A 17564-nucleotide genomic window follows, 5' to 3' on the forward strand; every position below is an offset into this window, starting at 1 on the left:
CATTCATCATAATTTTAATAAAAGAGCATTCTAGAAGCCCAAGAGCCAAAACCCTCTATAGTGGCTATGAAAGAAGGGGAAACAAATGTAAATGGGAAGAAAGGTTTATGAAATTACATAGGGAAGAGAAGTGGGACTGGACAATGAACCTTCAACTTGCACTCCAAAGCCAATGAACCAAACTTCAGCCCAAAAAATTGTATGTCAATTTATTGGCATCCAAAAGCAATCAATCCAAACCTAACACAGTACTGTGTTTTGGCGTGAAGACACGCCTGCATCAGGAGTACTGAAAGAATGACTGCTGTTCATAAAAAGTGATGTTTTGTGAAATGCATAAACTGACATATGATTTTCCTTGGCTGAAGTTTGGCTCATTGGCTTTGGAGTGCAAGTAGAAAGGATCATTGTCCAGTCCCACTTCTCTTCCCTTGGTTTTGTTCTCATGGGCCTTGATTTGCTGGACTCCGTCTGGCTCTCTATATGAAATGAAACAGTGACGTAATGTACTTTGACAGTTGGCAGTATTCGCATCAACAGAGATATGACACGCTTTTTTTTTATTTTGGTTAACTCTCTCTGGATTGCAATACATTTTGAATACCATTATTTGTGACTTCTAAGACTCCTGAGGCAGGCCTGTGGGCCAAAACATGTACATGTCGAGTCGAGTCATTGAGTCATTGAATGTACCATTGTATCATTGGAGGAATAAAGATCTTCATGCCATCAGATGAATTGGAGGACACTTTCTTAGTGCACATCATTCTGATCTGGACAATTCCATTCTGCTTTTCTCTATATGAAATCACATATCATAACTTAAAACAACCATCTGAGTAAAGTGTAGATTAAAATTAGAGGTAATAATGAGTGTGATAAAACACCTGAAAACATATTCTGATATTATGTCTGACAATTTTCCAATACTTTAGCATTCTTATTACATTAGAAATGTCAGGTACAGGGGATACTGTAAGTCCACATCATTTACATGTAACATTAAATTTGATGGAAAAGCCAGTGTTTCTAAAAACAAATCTTTCTCTCCTTTTCTGTAAATTTCAATGTGACTGGGAGAAGGACTGAGTGCACAGCTCCACTGAAGCAACAGATGCCCATGCTCTTTGTTCTCTTTTCCCCCTTTGTAGTTTTACCATTTAACATTCCGATCACTGCTGCCTGTCTCTTTTGTCACACCAATTATTGCCACTCTCTTTTTTTCTAGTGGGTTCTGTTAGCCCCATAATTCTACAATATAAAGAAGCTCAATTAAATAGAATATATGCCTAAATGGTAGCATCACAAAGTATGTCTGTGTGTTATAAAGCAGTGTTTCTCAAACTTTTCAAGCCAAGTACCCCCTAAGCCTAACAAATACCAACTAAGTGCCCCTGCCCAAACTCAGCCCCTAACTCCACCCCCATAATAATAATACTAATTACAATGCAATTTCTTCCATCCATTTTTCATATACACACAATATAATCTTAAGAATTAATACATAATGGTAACCACAAAATTTTAAAAAATACAAACCATACTGTTCACAGAGAAAATGTTAATTATCATTTATATTCAGGGAGGTTTCAAAGATATCAAGGCAGATGACTAAAATATGCAATGTCACCTCAGTAACAACTATAGAAAAATAGACAAATATAGTGCAAAATATAGACAGCAGATATAAATTCTCAAAACTGACATATTTTGATCACTAAATTGAAAATAAAATCATTTCTCCTACCTTTGTTGTCTGATGATTTCATGAGTCTCAGGTTGCACTTCCTTCTGACTGTGCATCCTTTCTTTCTTTCTCCTACATGCTTCCTCGCCTCCAGTCCTCATTCCATTCCCCAACCAACATCTCTCTCTGTCCCTCCATGAGTCCAACTTTTCTTCCTCTCTTATCCCCAGATCAATTTTCACCACTGCCCATTTCTCCTTCTATCACCACTCTCCAACACCATGCCACATCTCTCCCTCCATCACTATGCCCAACATTCCTCCCCTTGCATCCCCTTCAATCTATACCTCTGTTCCCTTTCCACCACCATATCCAACATTTCTCCCTCTCATCCTTTTATTCCCCATGTATCGCTGCCTTACTCCTCTCTTTGCCCAATTTTCCTCTTCCTTTCCCCATGTGCACCATCTCTTTCCCTCACACTCACACACTCAGACCAAACAATTGTCCCTTTCTATTTCCTCCCTCCCTCCTTCCTATGTCCCAAGTTAATGCCCCCTCCCTCCTTCCTATGTCCCAAGTTAGTGCCCCCTTCCTCCCGCCCTGGAAACTGCCCCAAAGCCTGCCTGCCATCAAGCTGACCCTCTGCCGATTCCTCCTCCCCCCGGTCCAACACCGCCACCCACTCACTTCATTTAATTACCTCCTACTGCTGCCGCAACTCCAGGAAGGGAAGGGCTAAGCGCGTGCAGCAATTGCACACCGCTGGCCCACAAGCCTTCTCCCTGATGTCAATTCTGACGTCGGAGAGAAGGTCCAGTCCAGACAAGCAGCAATTGGCTGGTCCAGACGTCGGAGGAAGGCTTGTGTGCCAGCGACGTACAATCGCTGCACACGCCTGATCCTTCCCTTCCTGAAATTGCAGCAGCAACGGGGGTAATTAAATGGAGCGGGGGGTGGCAGGGAGGATTCAGCGGTCAGCCCACATACCCCCAACAGGCAGTCCATGTACCCCCTAGAGTACGCATACTGCAGGTTGAGAAACACTGCTATAAAGGGCATGAAGGTGGGGTGTACTTTTAATGAAATAGGTTCATATACAGTAACAAGGAGGGACCATGTCAAAATAAAGAGAGCCTGGGCAAGTCAAAGGAGTTGATTCAATAGGTAAGCATTATTCCCCAGAGAGATAAGTTGGTAAGGTAGGCAAAGCTGAAAAGAAGAAACATTAGATAGGATATATAAGGGAAATAGATGTGCCAGGGGAAATTGATGTGCCAGAAACTGAAACCATGCAAAAAATTGGCACACATAGATTTGATTGGCAGATGAGTCAGAGAAATATAAGTAACACACACTCGAAGTAGAACAGGATTGGGGCTGGGAAAGAGACAGAAAGAGAATATCACATATGCATGGGGCACATGTAATCCAGTAGCACTCACAAGGGCATATCTCACTTCATTTATCCAAACACTAGCCCTCACATACTGTCACCACAACATGTGGTGTAGTCTGACAGCACATGTAGTTCTTTGTGAAGGAGGAAAACAAGGACCCAGGAAGCACTGTTCAGATGTCTGCCATTTGCCTGCTCCACTAGCCACCACTATGCCCAGACATCCCTAAAAACTAGCAAATAATAGGAATCAGAGCACTTGTCCAGTGCCACCCAGAAGTGACAGAGGAGAGTGACAAAGTGGGTGTAGGAAAAAGGTCAACAACTTGCAGAACAAACATATTGGGGCAAATTCTATAAACAGCAATTGTACGCAGCGCTAGACGTCCTACCACTGTCTAACCAGCCAATTGTAACACACATTTTCTAAAAAATAAAACCAAGGCAGGCTGCCTACACTGTAGGTGTCTGTCGCAGGTGCAGGGAGGCACCTAGGGCCACTTAAGCTCATCCAAGGCTGAGTGTGGGCATGGTTTTGCCTGGAAGTGGCCTAAGGCGTCTTCATAGGGCCATGATAGATGCCTGAAATGTAGGCCATTGAAATTCTGGCCGCTAAACTAATCATGGCAAGGAAATCTCTCTGCTGCGATCAGCTGAGCAGCCATGGCAAGGAAACCAGAACCCCACCGCAAGTCAGCCGGCAGGAGGGCACCCCCCCAACATCCCCGGCAGGAGGGATGCCCACTCCCTCCTGCCAGCACTCCCAAACACATAACTCTCCCATACCCTCACCCCCAAATCCTTCCTTTTTCTGCAAGGCTGGGCAGAGGGATGCCTACTCCCTGGGATACTTCGGAGAGGGGCTTAAGGCCCTGACTGATGAAGGTAGCTAAGACCCCGCCCATAGGAGAGGCCTTAGGCACCTGGGCCAATTGTAGTCTTAAGCCACTCCCAGTGTATCCCAGAATGGGATCTCAAGTGGGCTTTGGGGGTGAGGGCGTCAGTGGGGGGGGGGTCATGATTCATGGGGGTGCCGGCAGGATGGATTGGGCATCCCTCCTTCTGGGTGTTTTGGAGGTGGCAGCAGGAGGGAGTAAGCATCTCTCCTACTGGGGATGTTCACAGGGGTGTTGTTTCCCAGCAGCAGCCGCTGAGCTGATCGCAGCAATTATAGACAGACGCAATTCTATATAGGATGCCAGTGTGTGATTTTCAGCCGCCGCTTAGGTGACAAAAAAAATAAAGGGGATGGGACAACTTCACTATGTGGAAAGGCTAAAGTGGTTAGGGCTCTTCTGCTTGGAAGAAGATTCATCTAAGGAAGATATGATAGAGATCTTCAAAATACTGAGTGAAGTTGAACAGATAGATATGAATCACTTGTTTGCCCTTTCCAAAAACACTAGGACTAGGAAGCTCGTAGAGAAGTGACTAAGCAGTAAAATTTTTCACTCAATGTATAATTAAATTTTGGAATTCTTTACCAGAGAATGTGGTAAAAGCAGTTAGCTTAGAAGGGTTTAGAAAAGGTTTGGATAATTTAAGAACATAAAAGCATAAGAATTGCTGCTGCTGGGTCAGACCAGTGGTCCATCGTGCCCAGCAGTCCACTCACACGGTGGCCCTCAGGTCAAAGACCAGTGCCCTAACTGAGTCTAGCCTTACCAGCGTAAGTTCTGATTCAGCAGGAACTGGGGTAGATGCTCACATTAAAACTAGCACTAAAAGCGAACATGCGCCATGGAAAGCCATGTACGTCAACGCCCACAGTTTGGGCAACAAGATCCTAGAATTAGAGACTGAAATGAGGAACGCTGACCTGGATGTGGTGGTGATATCTGAGACCTGGCTCACGGACTCCCACGGATGGGACATGGTCATACCAGGCTACAATTTACTTCGCCGTGACAGGGAGGGCAAGATGGGAGGAGGTGTAGCACTATATACTAAAGATGACATTAAAGTAACCAGAATTGCAGATGTCAGGTACACAGGGGAATCCCTTTGGGTAAATTTGGCCAGGGGGAAAGACAAATGCCTGTATCTAGGCGTAATATACAGACCCCCAAGACAACAGGAGGACCTGGATATGGAATTGATCGGAGACATAGAGAATATCACCTTGCGAGGGGATACAGTACTGTTAGGTGACTTCAATATGCCTGATGTGGATTGGAACACACTTTCCTCTGCATCCAGCAGCAGCAGGAGGCTATTGAACTCTATGAAGGGAGCAAGACTGAAACAACTGGTACTGGAGCCAACAAGGGAGCAGGCAATACTGGATCTGTTACTTACCAATGGCGAAAGTGTCACAGAGGTCTCAGTGGGCGAAGCGTTGGCCTCCAGTGACCATAATATGGTATGGTTCAATCTCAAAAAGGGGTTCGCCAAATCTAACACATTGACCAAGGTCCTAAGCTTCAAGGACGCCAACTTCGAGGGCATGGGGGAATTCATCCATCAAGCGCTACAAAACCAAGCGGTAACAGATAACGTAGAAGAAATGTGGTCAGCTCTGAAAGATACCATACAGGAGGCAACCAACCGATATATAAAATCAGTAAGTAAACGGCGAAGGAACAATAGGCCACAGTGGTTCTCTGCGGAGATCTCGGGCCTCATAAAAGAGAAGAAAAGGGCGTTCATTTATTACAAACAATCAGGGAATCAGGACTCGAGAGAAGACTACCTGGCCAAGGCAAGAGCCGTCAAAACAGCAGTTAGAGAGGCCAAATTCCGAAACGAGGAGACGTTAGCGAAGAACATCAAGAAGGGCGATAAATCCTTTTACAGGTATATTAGCGACAGAAACAGAAACACAGGCGGGATAGTACGCCTCAGGAAACCAGACGGGAACTATATAGAAGCGGACTCGGAAAAGGCTGTACTTTTAAACGAATACTTCTGTTCTGTCTTCACCCGCGAGGAGCCGGGATCTGGCCCTCTGCTACAGACAAGGGATAGTCCAGTAGACCCATTTAGTAGCTTCGAGTTTACGCCAGGCAGTGTCTACTGTGAGCTGTCTAAACTCAAGGTTAACAAAGCGATGGGGCCAGACAACTTACACCCCAGGGTGCTCAGGAAGTTAAGTGATGTCTTGGCGGAACCACTGTCCGCGCTTTTCAATCTCTCCCTTAGTACGGGTATAGTCCCGTTGGACTGGAAAACGGCTAACGTCATCCCACTCCACAAAAAAGGTTGCAGAATGGAGGCTGCAAACTATAGACCGGTGAGTCTCACATCAATAGTGAGCAAGCTGATGGAAACTCTAATCAAACGTCAATTGGATACGATCCTGGACGAGGAGAATCTACGGGATCCCCGTCAACATGGATTTACTATGGGGAGATCCTGCCAATCCAACCTGATCAGCTTCTTTGACTGGGTGACGAGGAAGCTGGATGTTGGGGAGCCCCTGGACATTGTGTACTTAGACTTCAGCAAAGCTTTCGATAGCGTACCACATCGCAGGCTGTTGAGCAAAATGAGTTCTATAGGATTGGGTGACACTTTGACAAAATGGGTTGAGAACTGGCTTGGAGGCAGGCGTCAGCGGGTGGTGGTGAATGGCACCCCCTCTGAAATGACGGAGGTGATCAGTGGAGTGCCGCAGGGCTCGGTCTTGGGCCCGATCCTGTTCAATATCTTTATAAGAGACTTGGCAGAAGGGCTTCGAGGTAAAATAACGTTATTCGCAGATGATGCCAAACTATGCAATGTAGTAGAAAGGAGTGCAACGGTCAAAAACTCAATGTCCGACAATATGAAGCACGACCTACTCCTATTGGAGCGCTGGTCTAGGATCTGGCAACTAGGTTTCAATGCCAAAAAATGCAAAGTCATGCACCTTGGCAGCCAAAATCCATGCAAAACTTACACCCTTAATGGCGAGATCCTAGCAAGGACTGTAGCAGAACGGGACTTAGGGGTGATCATCAGTGAAGATATGAAGACTGCCAATCAAGTGGAACAGGCTTCATCTAAGGCTAGACAAATCATAGGGTGTATACGTAGGGGTTTCGTCAATCATAAGCCTGAAGTCATTATGCCATTGTATAGATCCATGGTGAGACCCCATCTGGAATACTGTGTGCAATTCTGGAGGCCTCATTACCGCAAAGATGTGCTGAGACTGGAGTCGGTCCAGCGAATGGCCACCCGGATGGTCTCAGGACTCAAGGACCTCCCGTACGAGGAACGGCTGGATAGGTTGCGGCTATACTCTCTCGAGGAACGCAGAGAGAGGGGAGACATGATCGAGACGTTCAAATATCTCACGGGCCTTATCGAGGTGGAAGAAGATATCTTCTTTTTCAAAGGTCCCACGGCTACAAGAGGGCATCCATGGAAACTCAGGGGAGGTAAGCTGCATGGTGACACCAGAAAGTACTTTTTCACCGAGAGAGTGGTGGATCGCTGGAATAGCCTTCCACTTCAGGTGATTGAGGCCAGCAGCGTGCCCGATTTTAAGACAAAATGGGATCGACATGTGGGTTCTCTTCACAGAGAAAGGTAGGGGAGGGTCATTGAGGTGGGCAGACTGGATGGGCCGTGGCCCTTATCTGCCGTCTATTTCTATGTTTCTATGTTTCTATGAACTTGTCTAACTTTGTCTTGAATCCCTGGAGGGTGTTTTCCCCTATAACAGCCTCCGGAAGAGCGCTCTAGTTTTCCACCACTCTCTGGGTGAAGAAGAACTTCCTTACGTTTGTACAGAATCTATCCCCTTTTAACTTTAGAGAGTACCCTCTCGTTCTCCCTACCTTGGAGAGTGTGAACAACCTGTCTTTGTCTACTAAGTCTATTCCCTTCATTATCTTGAATGTTTCGATCATGTTCCCCCCTCAGTCTCTTCTTTTCAGGGAGAAGAGGCCCAGTTTCTCTAATCTCTCACCTTGAATGTTTCGATCATGTCCCCTCTCAATCTCCTCTGTTTGAGGGAGAAGAGGCCCGGTTTCTCTAATCTTTCGCTGTACGGCAACTCCTCCAGCCCTTAACTATTTTAGTCACTCTTCTCTGGACCCTTTCTAGTAGTATCGTGTCCTTCTTCATGTACGGTGACCAGTGCTGGATGCAGTATTCCAGGTGGGGGTGTACCATGGCCCTTCACAGTGGCATGATAACCTTCTCCGATCTGTTCATGATCCCCTTCTTAATCATTCCTAGCATTCTGTTCGCTCTTTTTGCCATCGCCGCACATTGCGCAGACGGCTTCATCCACTTGTCGACCAGTACTCCCAAGTCCCTTTCCTGGGGGGTCTCTCCGAGTACTGCACCGGACATCCTGTATTTGTGTATAAGATTTTTGTTACCGACATGCATCACCTTACAATTATCCACGTTAAACCTCATTTGCCATGTCGCAGCCCATTTCTTGAGCGTGTTTATGTCACGTTGCAGATCCTCGCAATCCTTCTGTGTCTTCACTACTCTGAATAGCTTCGTATCGTCTGCAAATTTGATCAACTCACTCGTCGTACCAATTTCCAGGTCGTTTATAAATATGTTGAAGAACACGGGTCCAAGCACCGAATCCTGCAGTACTCCACTCGTGATGCTTTTCCAGTCTGAGTATTGTCCATTTACCCCCACTCTCTGTTTCCTATCCGTCAACTAGTTTTTAATCCATGTGAGTATTTCACCCTCAATCCGATGGCTCACCATTTTTCAAAGTAGTCGTTTATGAGGGACCTTGTCGAACGCCTTCTGAAAATCCAGATATACAATGGCGATTGGGTCACCCTTGTCTATCTGCCTGTTAATTCCCTCGAAGAAGTGCAGTAAGTTCGTCAAGCAAGATCTTCCTTCGCTGCAGCCATGCTGGCTGGTCCTCACCAGATTGTGTCCATCAAGATGGTCAATGATGCGCCTCTACCATTTTTCCCGGTACCGAGGTCAGACTCACCGGTCTGTAGTTTTCCGGATCTCCCCTCGAACCTTTCTTGAAGATCGGCGTAACATTCACCACTTTTCAGTCTTCCGGAATCCTTCCTGATTTGATCGACAGATTGGTTATTAGTTAAAGCAGTTCAGCTATAACCCCTTTCAGTTCTTTGATTACTCTCGGATGGATGCCGTCCAGTCCAGGGGATTTATCGTTTTTAAGCCTATCAATCTGCCTGCAAACCTCTTCTAGACTGACCGTCATCCCAGTCAGTTTCCAGTCTTCATTTCCTGTGTATAGCCTGTCGGCTTCTGGTATGTTGTGTATATCCTCTTCGGTAAATATAGATGCCAAAAATGTGTTTACTTTGTCAGCAGTGGCTTTGTCCTCCTTTAGCACTCCCTTTATTCCATGGTCATCCAACGGCCCCTCCGCTTCCTTCGCGGGTCGTTTCCCCTTAATATATCGAAAGAACGGCTTGAAGTTTTTTGCCTCCTTGGCTATTTTTTCCTCATAGTCTCTTTTGCCCCCCCCCCTTACCGCCTTATGGCACCTGCTCTGATGTTTGTGCTTTTTCCAGTTTTCATCTGTTTTTTACCTTTCCAATTCCTTAAATGAAGTTTTCTTGTCTCTGATCGCTTCTTTCACTGTTACAGTGAGCCACGCCATTTCCTTGTTCTTTTTCTTCTTGGATCCCTTGTTGATACGCGGTATATATAGATTTTGTGTCTCAGTGACTGTGTCCTTAAAAAGGGCTTGCTTGCTCTAGTGTTTTTACAGTGCTTATCCTTTTCTTAATCTTCTTCCCCACCATGAGTCTCATCCCTTAGTAATTCCCTTTTTGGAAGTTCAGTGCCATGGCCGTCGTTCTGGATCGATGTTTTGCCCCTGTGTCCAGGTTGAAGCGGATCATATTGTGATCACTGCTTCCCAGCGTCCCTTTCTACTTCTACACTTTGCGCCAGTCCTCATAGTCCATTTAGAATTAAGTCCAGAATTGCATTTCCTCTCTTATTTTTCTTGACAAGTTGTTCCAGGAAGCAATCACCTACAACATCCAGGAACTTTGTCTCCCTACCGCAGCCAGAGGTACCTAGGTTCCAGTCTATCCCCGGATAATTGAAGTCGCCCATGATAACTACGCTGCCTCCCTTGCAGTTGTGTTTAATCTTGTCCGTCATTTCTCCATCAGTTTCCTTGGACTGCTCTGGGGGTCAGTAGTAGATGCCAATCTTTGTTTTTTTCCATTTGTTCCCGGAATTTTGGCCCATAGAGACTCTACCTTATTTTTCATTTCTGGCGTGTTCTCTCTGGTAGACTCAGTTCCCTCAATTCCTCACCTTTTTGACCCACTCTGTTTCTGCAGTATATCTTGTATCCCAGTTGCACAGTATTCCAGACATTTTCCTCGTTTCACCATGTTTCCATGATGCCGATGATGTCAAGGTTATCTTTTTGTGCCCAAACTTCCAATTCCCCCATCTTATTCTTTAGGCTCTGCGTTCGTGTACATACACTTGAGTTTGTGGCTGTTACTTTCTTGCATTTCCTTCCCTCTTGGGTTCCTTTCAATCCGTCAGGATTTCTGCCTTGCCTATGATACGGTGAGTCTTCCTGCACAGTATTCTCTGGGTATACCGTTTCCCGAACCATCGACTGTCGGCTTTCCCTTTCTTCCTAGTTTAAAAACTTCTCAATTTTTCGCTTGATGTTGCTTCTTAAAAGAAAAGTCCATAAGCTATTATTAAGATGGAAAAATGCACTGCTTATTTCTAGGATAGGCAGCATAAAATCTATTTTACTCTTTTGAAATCTGTACAGGTACTTGTGACCTAGATTGGCCACTGTTGGAAAAAGGATGCTAGGCTTGATGGACCTCTGGTCTGTCCCAGTTTGGCAATGCTTATGTTTATTTATCTGAGGGCTTATACTTACTTGGGAGCTTTGATCACTCAGCCCCAGTGATTCTAGTTTAAAGCCTTCTTCAGTAGGTTAACCAGTCTGCTGCTGAAGACGCTTCTCCCCTTCTTTGATAGACGGACGCCATCTCTGCTCAGCATCTCTTGGTCCAGGAAGCCAAAGTCCAGGACAAAGTTCATTGTAGACTGCTTTCATTGCAAAGCCAGTGTGTGGATCATGCTAAAGATCTGTGTTTACAGTTTTCCTTCTTCCTTCAGCACTTATTGAGGCTATTGGTAGAATAGTATTGAGAGAGGAGCACATAAGCACATAAGCAATGCCTCTGCTGGGTCAGACCTGAGGTCCATCGTGCCCAGCAGTCCGCTCACGCGGCGGCCCAACAGGTCCAGAACCTGCGTAATAATCCTCTATCTATACCCCTCTATCCCCTTTTCCAACAGGAAATTGTCCAATCCTTTCTTAAACCCCAGTACTGTACTCTGCCCTATTACATCCTCTGGAAGCGCATTCCAGGTGTCCACCACCCGCTGAGTAAAGAAAAACTTCCTAGCATTTGTTTTGAATCTATCCCCTTCTAATTTTTCCGAATGCCCTCTTGTTCTTTTATGTTTTGAAAGTTTGAAGAATCTGGCTCTCTCCACTTTCTCTATGCCCTTCATGATCTTGTAGGTCTCTATCATGTCTCCTCTGAGTCTCCGCTTTTCCAGGGAGAAGAGCTCCAGCTTCTCCAATCTTTCAGTGTATGAAAGGTTTTCCATGCCCTTAATCATTCGTGTCGCTCTCCTCTGGACCCTCTCAAGTATTGCCATATCCTTCTTAAGATGCGGTGACCAATACTGAACACAGTACTCCAGGTGCGGGCGCACCATTGCCCGATACAACGGCAGGATGACTTCTTTCGTTCTGGTCGTAATACCATTTTTAATAATACCCAACATTCTGTTCGCCTTCTTCGCGGCTGCTGCGCATTGCGCCGTTGACTTCATTGTTGTATCCACCAGTACACCCAAATCTCTTTCAAGGTTACTTCCCTCTAATACTAATCCCCCCATTTGGTAGCTGAACATCGGGTTCTTTCTCCCTATATGCATGACCTTGCATTTCCCTACATTGAATTTCATCTGCCATTTATTTGCCCACTCCTCCAGTTTGCTTAGGTCTCTTTGTAGGGCCTCACACTCTTCCTTAGTTCTGACTCTTCTACAGAGTTTAGTGTCATCCGCAAATTTTATAACTTCACATTTCGTCCCCGTTTCTAGGTCATTAATAAATACATTGAACAGCAGCGGTCCAAGTACAGACCCCTGCGGAACTCCACTCGTGACTTTTCTCCAGCCCGAGTAGTGACCCTTCACTCCAACCCTCTGTCTCCTGCCTGCCAACCAGTGTTTGACCCATCTGTGTACGTCCCCTTCCACCCCGTGGTTCCACAGCTTCCTAAGTAACCGCTCATGGGGTACCTTGTCAAAGGCCTTTTGGAAGTCAAGGTAGATGATGTCTACAGGTTCCCCTTTGTCCAAATGGCTGTTTACCCCCTCGAAGAAGTGCAGTAAGTTTGTTTGGCTCGATCTTCCCTTGCAGAATCCATGTTGGCTCGCTTTCATCAGCCCATTTTTTTCGATGTGCTCACAGATGCTGTCCTTTATCAGTGCTTTGCTCTCAGCCCAATTGCACCAAAACAAATGTAGCTGTATCCATGCACAGAAATGCCAGGAATCTTGGAAGCAGGAAACATTGAACAAAAGGAACAACATGGACTGGAAAAATGGAAATCTAGGGGTTGGAGTCTAGGTTTCAAAGCATAGCTTATAGCTATGTACATATTTAGGAATCTATGAAGAATATAAGAGCATCCTACATCTAAGATCATGGCAGTCCCACAGCCTTCCAGATTGCACAGAAGTGAGCTCTTTTCATCCATCAGGGAAGTAACTCAGCAATAAGGTTGTTCCTGTAAGGAGTAGATAAATGATGCCCATGTGGACCTCATCTGTTAGAACCTCTACAATCTCTCATGAACCAGTGGAAACATTTTATAAGGAATCTTGTTAATATAGGACTGCCACTTTGCTATTCACACTTTTGAATGTATAGTCCCAAAGCAGTTTGGGATTGATTGTACCTGATTCTATCCATTAAAATCCATGCTTCAGGTCCCATAACATATCAGGATAGGCTTGTCAGAAAATAAGTAGTAGCCTAAAATCTCCCTTTTGGAACTGAGTAATTTGGCAGTTCTGCTAATGCTTCTTGAGTGCCACTGAATTTTAAGGGAAATGCTGAGAAGGTTCCTGAAAGCACCCCTAAAAGCCAACAAAGGTTCCATGGCACTCCCAAAAATCCAAGATCTCCCACCCAATAATCTGCCGCTATCTCAGCAGTGGCGACATTTAAAGAAAAGAAAATTGAAGAGCCACACAGTTCATGGTTATAGCTGTCAGCTCCATGCCCTGGTACAGGAAATGATGTTGGGGGGGGGGGGGGGTGGCGTGTGGCTGTGAGTTTGAACATTGTGGCCCGCGATCTCCTGTTCTTTGTTTTTGCTGCTACCACCATTGTTGTTGGTCTGAAACAGCAGCAGCAATTGGGGTGCCAAATGGGAGAAAGAGAGGGGGTAGATTCTGTAGATTGGAGGTGGGGTGTTGGGTGGGAGGTGGGGTGCGAAGGGGTAGACGTTGGAGGTTAGGGTGGAGAAAGGGGGCAAACTCTGGATATAGGAAACAGACACTGGATGGAGTGGACAACTGGACAAATGCTGTCATTTATTATGTAAATGCTGAATGGGAAGAGGGGACAGACCCTGAATGACATGGGGGAGAAAGAAGGCAGACACTGGATGGAAGTGGGGAGAGAGAAGGCCCAGACACTGGATGGAAATGAGGAGACAGAAGGGCCAGATACTAGATGTATTTCCAAGAAGCACATCCAACAAAACATGGCAAACTGAAAATAAAGAACTTGGCAAGAAGCTGGAACAGAGCTGCCAAGTTGCCAAGTTCTACGAGGGAGACTTGTTGGCCAGTGTGGTTTTGAATTTACATCCCAAAACAGTGTGGTATTTGTAGTTCCCAATCCCAATCATTGAAATTGGTTATTCAGGTACCATAATATACTAGGATAGGGTTGTCTGAAATCCAGGACTGGACCTGCTGGAATCCTGAGACATCAGAAAGCAAGACAAAAAGAGGAACCAAATGCACAGCCTGGCAAGAAAACAAGACTAAAGCAGCAGAGAATGACCTCAGAAATGGGACAGAAATAAGATGCCCCTGCTGGGCCAGTCAGTAGACAGGAGCTTGGCTCTTTTCCCAAGCCTTTTACTAGTGCTTGTCATCTTAAGAGACAGCTGAGGGGAGATACATGATAGAGTTCTATAAAATCCTATGTGGAGTGGAATGGTAAAGGTGACTTTATTGTTTACTTGTTCCAAAAGTACAGAGACTAGGGGGATACTCCATGAAATTACTTAGCAGTACATTTAAACCAAATAAGAAAACATAGTATTTCATTTAACACAAAGTTAAACCCTGGAATTCATTGCCCGAGCTAGTGATACAAGTGTAGGTGGATTTAAAAAAGGTTTGGACAAATTCCCAGAGGTATACCTGGGGAAAACCACTGCTTACACCTGAGGTAAGTAGTAGCATAGAAGTTTGCAATTTGGGGGGATTCTGCCAAGTACTTGTGACCTGAATTTGCCACTTTTAGAAATAGGATACTGGCATCAATCAAACTTATAATGAAAGCTAAGAAATTTGATCATGTGATTCCCCTTCTTAAGAACGCGCACTGGCTCCCAGTCACACACCGTATAATGTATAAATTAAATCTGCTTACCTTCAAATCTTTGCTATACAAAACTCCGGCTTTCATTTACAAATCATTGATTCTCTATACCTCAACCAGAGGTCCAATGATCAACATTTACTAGTTATTCCCTCACTTAAAATTATTAACACACGGCAGCATTTCATCTTTTCTGTTACAGCTCCTCAAACATGGAATTCCCTCCCTATTTATTTAAGGGAAGAAAACAATTTGGATAAATTTAAGAGCAAACTAAAAAGCTTTCTTTTTAAAGATGCATTTAATAATTAGAAAACCTGACTAGGAGTTTCATTCCAGTCCCATAACTTCTTCAACGGATTTTCAGCGTCCTGCGGCAGGGGAGACAGACCGGGTCGGTGTGGGAGTCCAGCTCCACCTCCCGACGCCCCCGCTGCTTCAAACCCAATTCTTTCTTCTTCAGGACAGCTCCACTGCAATCGGGAGCTGCCCCAACAGATTTTCAACATCCCGTGGCAGGGGAGACAGACCGGGGCAGTGTGGGAGTCCAGCTCCACCTCCCGACGCCCCCCGCGGCTTCAAACCCAATTCTTTCTTCTTCAGGGCAGCTCCATTGCCATTGGGAGCTGCCCTAACGGATTTTCAGCGTCCCGCGGCTGGGGAGACAGACCAGGTCGGGGTGGAAGTCCAGCTCCGCCTCCCGACATCCCCACCCCTCCCACGGCCTTGAACCAAACCTAACAAAACTCAACTAAACCTAACAAGTAACAGGGAAACCAATAGAGCAATTGTTACAGGAAAGAATCACAATAATCTGCAAACATGAAACTCCTATTGATTCTATTGATCTATTTAATAAGCAATAATATTAAAGACGTTAACTCACTCCATTCACAACTTCATTCTGTATATCACCCTGATGCACCCATTAGACGTCTAATTAACCAACAGGAAGAAAAAGTAAATCAAATTAAAGTAATCACAAACAACGGAAGACAACATCGCACCCTTAAAAAAAGGATAAGGGAAGTGAAACCTATCAGAACCACCACACTCTCCAGACCATCACATCCACTTCCATTCCCTGCGCTTACCTCAACACTAGATCAGTAAGGAACAAAGCTTTCTTAATCAAAGATTGGATCATCAGCAGGCAAATAGCCTGTCTCTTTCTAACGGAAACATGGCTACTGTCTGAAGAGGATCCAATATTAAATGACCTTCTTCCAGATAACTTTAAAATCTACATGCTAAATCACGAGAATAGAAGAGGGGGAGGATTAGCAGTCATTCTTAAGGAAGAATTCGAACTTGACTTACTAGACTCTAAAATAACCAACTAGTTAGAAATACTAGCATGCAAAATTAGTAACAAGGAACTAGAAGAATCCCTCTCTTGTATTCTATTTTGTATCCCACTGAAAAGTTGGCCAAATGCCAGAGAGGACTTCTACGAATTTGTTCTACATAATTCAATTACGCCTTCATATAATATTATAGCAGGAGACATAAACCTACATTTAGAGGACGAGGACAACCCAGACGCGAAAGACTTTAAAAACTTCCTATCTTCACTCAACTACAGTCTCCCTTTACCCACACAAACACATGAAAAAGGCCATCAGTTAGATGTGGTAGCGATGTCCACAAAGGAAATCCTAGATCCTTCCATCTCTCTATCCGACAGTACCTGGTGTCATGATATTTGGTCCGATCATTTTACTTACAATTTTAACTTAATCTGGAATCATCTAAAATCTAAAACACACCTAAAGATAAAAAAAGAACATCTTACAAGGGGACATAATAACCCAGAGGAATACTGGGCACATTACAAATTACGAAAGGAAATAGGAGAAGGGGATGATTTTTGGGATCATTGGATGAATACAAGTACATCCATTCTAGATAAAATTGCCCCTAAACGAAATAGTAAAAACTGCTCAAATAAATATAGTAAATGGTTTGACTCTAAACTATTAAAAATGAAACAATTAGTTAGACGACTAGAAAGGACCTGGAAAAAAACGGGAAAAATATCAGACCAAAACAATTGGAGATGCAACGTAAAGAGCTACAAGCTATTGATAAAAGAAAAACAAAAAGCATTCCATTCATCCAAAATTAATACATCCAATAACAGTTCTAAAGGAATCAACACAAAAGAACTGTTCAACTTGGTTACAAATTTATTTGACACCACATGCCACACTCAATCCATGCATAATACTAAGCCATCTTCAACAAACGATCTAGCTTAACATTTTAATTCAAAAATTATAAACCTAAGAAACAACTGTCGACAAACATATGTGCACAACAAATAGCCAACATACAAGAAAATTAAATACCAGTGAGTATGATTTGGAATTCCTTTCAAGATCTAGAATGGAATAATTACATCAAACTATATAGCAAGTACACGAAATCACACTGCATTCTTGATCCCTGTCCCCCTGACATTATGAAAGCAGCCCCATTAAACTTTAAACTAACATTGTGGAACTATCTGACCGATAATTTTAAAACTGGAAAATTTCCAACTAATAACGGTCACATTATAATTACCCCAATTCCAAAAAATTGTAAACAATCCTTAGCATTGGTAGCCAACTATAGGCCAGTAGCATCCATCCCACTCTTTGTAAAAATCATGGAAGGTCTGGTACATACCCAATTGATGGAATACCTTGATCAGTTCTCTCTTTTACATGAAGCCCAATCTGGCTTCAGACCTCTTGTTTAGCACCGAAACAGTGATCGCAGCGATCCTGGATTACTTACGCTCCCTATTCAGCAAGGGCAATAACGCCCTGATCATGCAATTTGACATGAGTTCAGCCTTTGACTTAGTCGATCACGAGAAAATGTTACAATGCTTAGAT

At 44.3% G+C, this 17564-nt stretch overlaps 1 protein-coding gene across 1 annotated transcript in view; it reads left to right on the plus strand.

Annotated features, from left to right (window-relative positions):
- Positions 1 to 17564, plus strand: part of NALCN (sodium leak channel, non-selective) — a 1129711-nt gene that overhangs the window by 929027 nt on the left and 183120 nt on the right. The gene's annotated exons all lie outside the window — the stretch shown is intronic.

The sequence above is a fragment of the Geotrypetes seraphini genome, chromosome 6, assembly GCF_902459505.1.
Source record: "Geotrypetes seraphini chromosome 6, aGeoSer1.1, whole genome shotgun sequence".
NCBI lineage: Eukaryota > Metazoa > Chordata > Amphibia > Gymnophiona > Dermophiidae > Geotrypetes > Geotrypetes seraphini.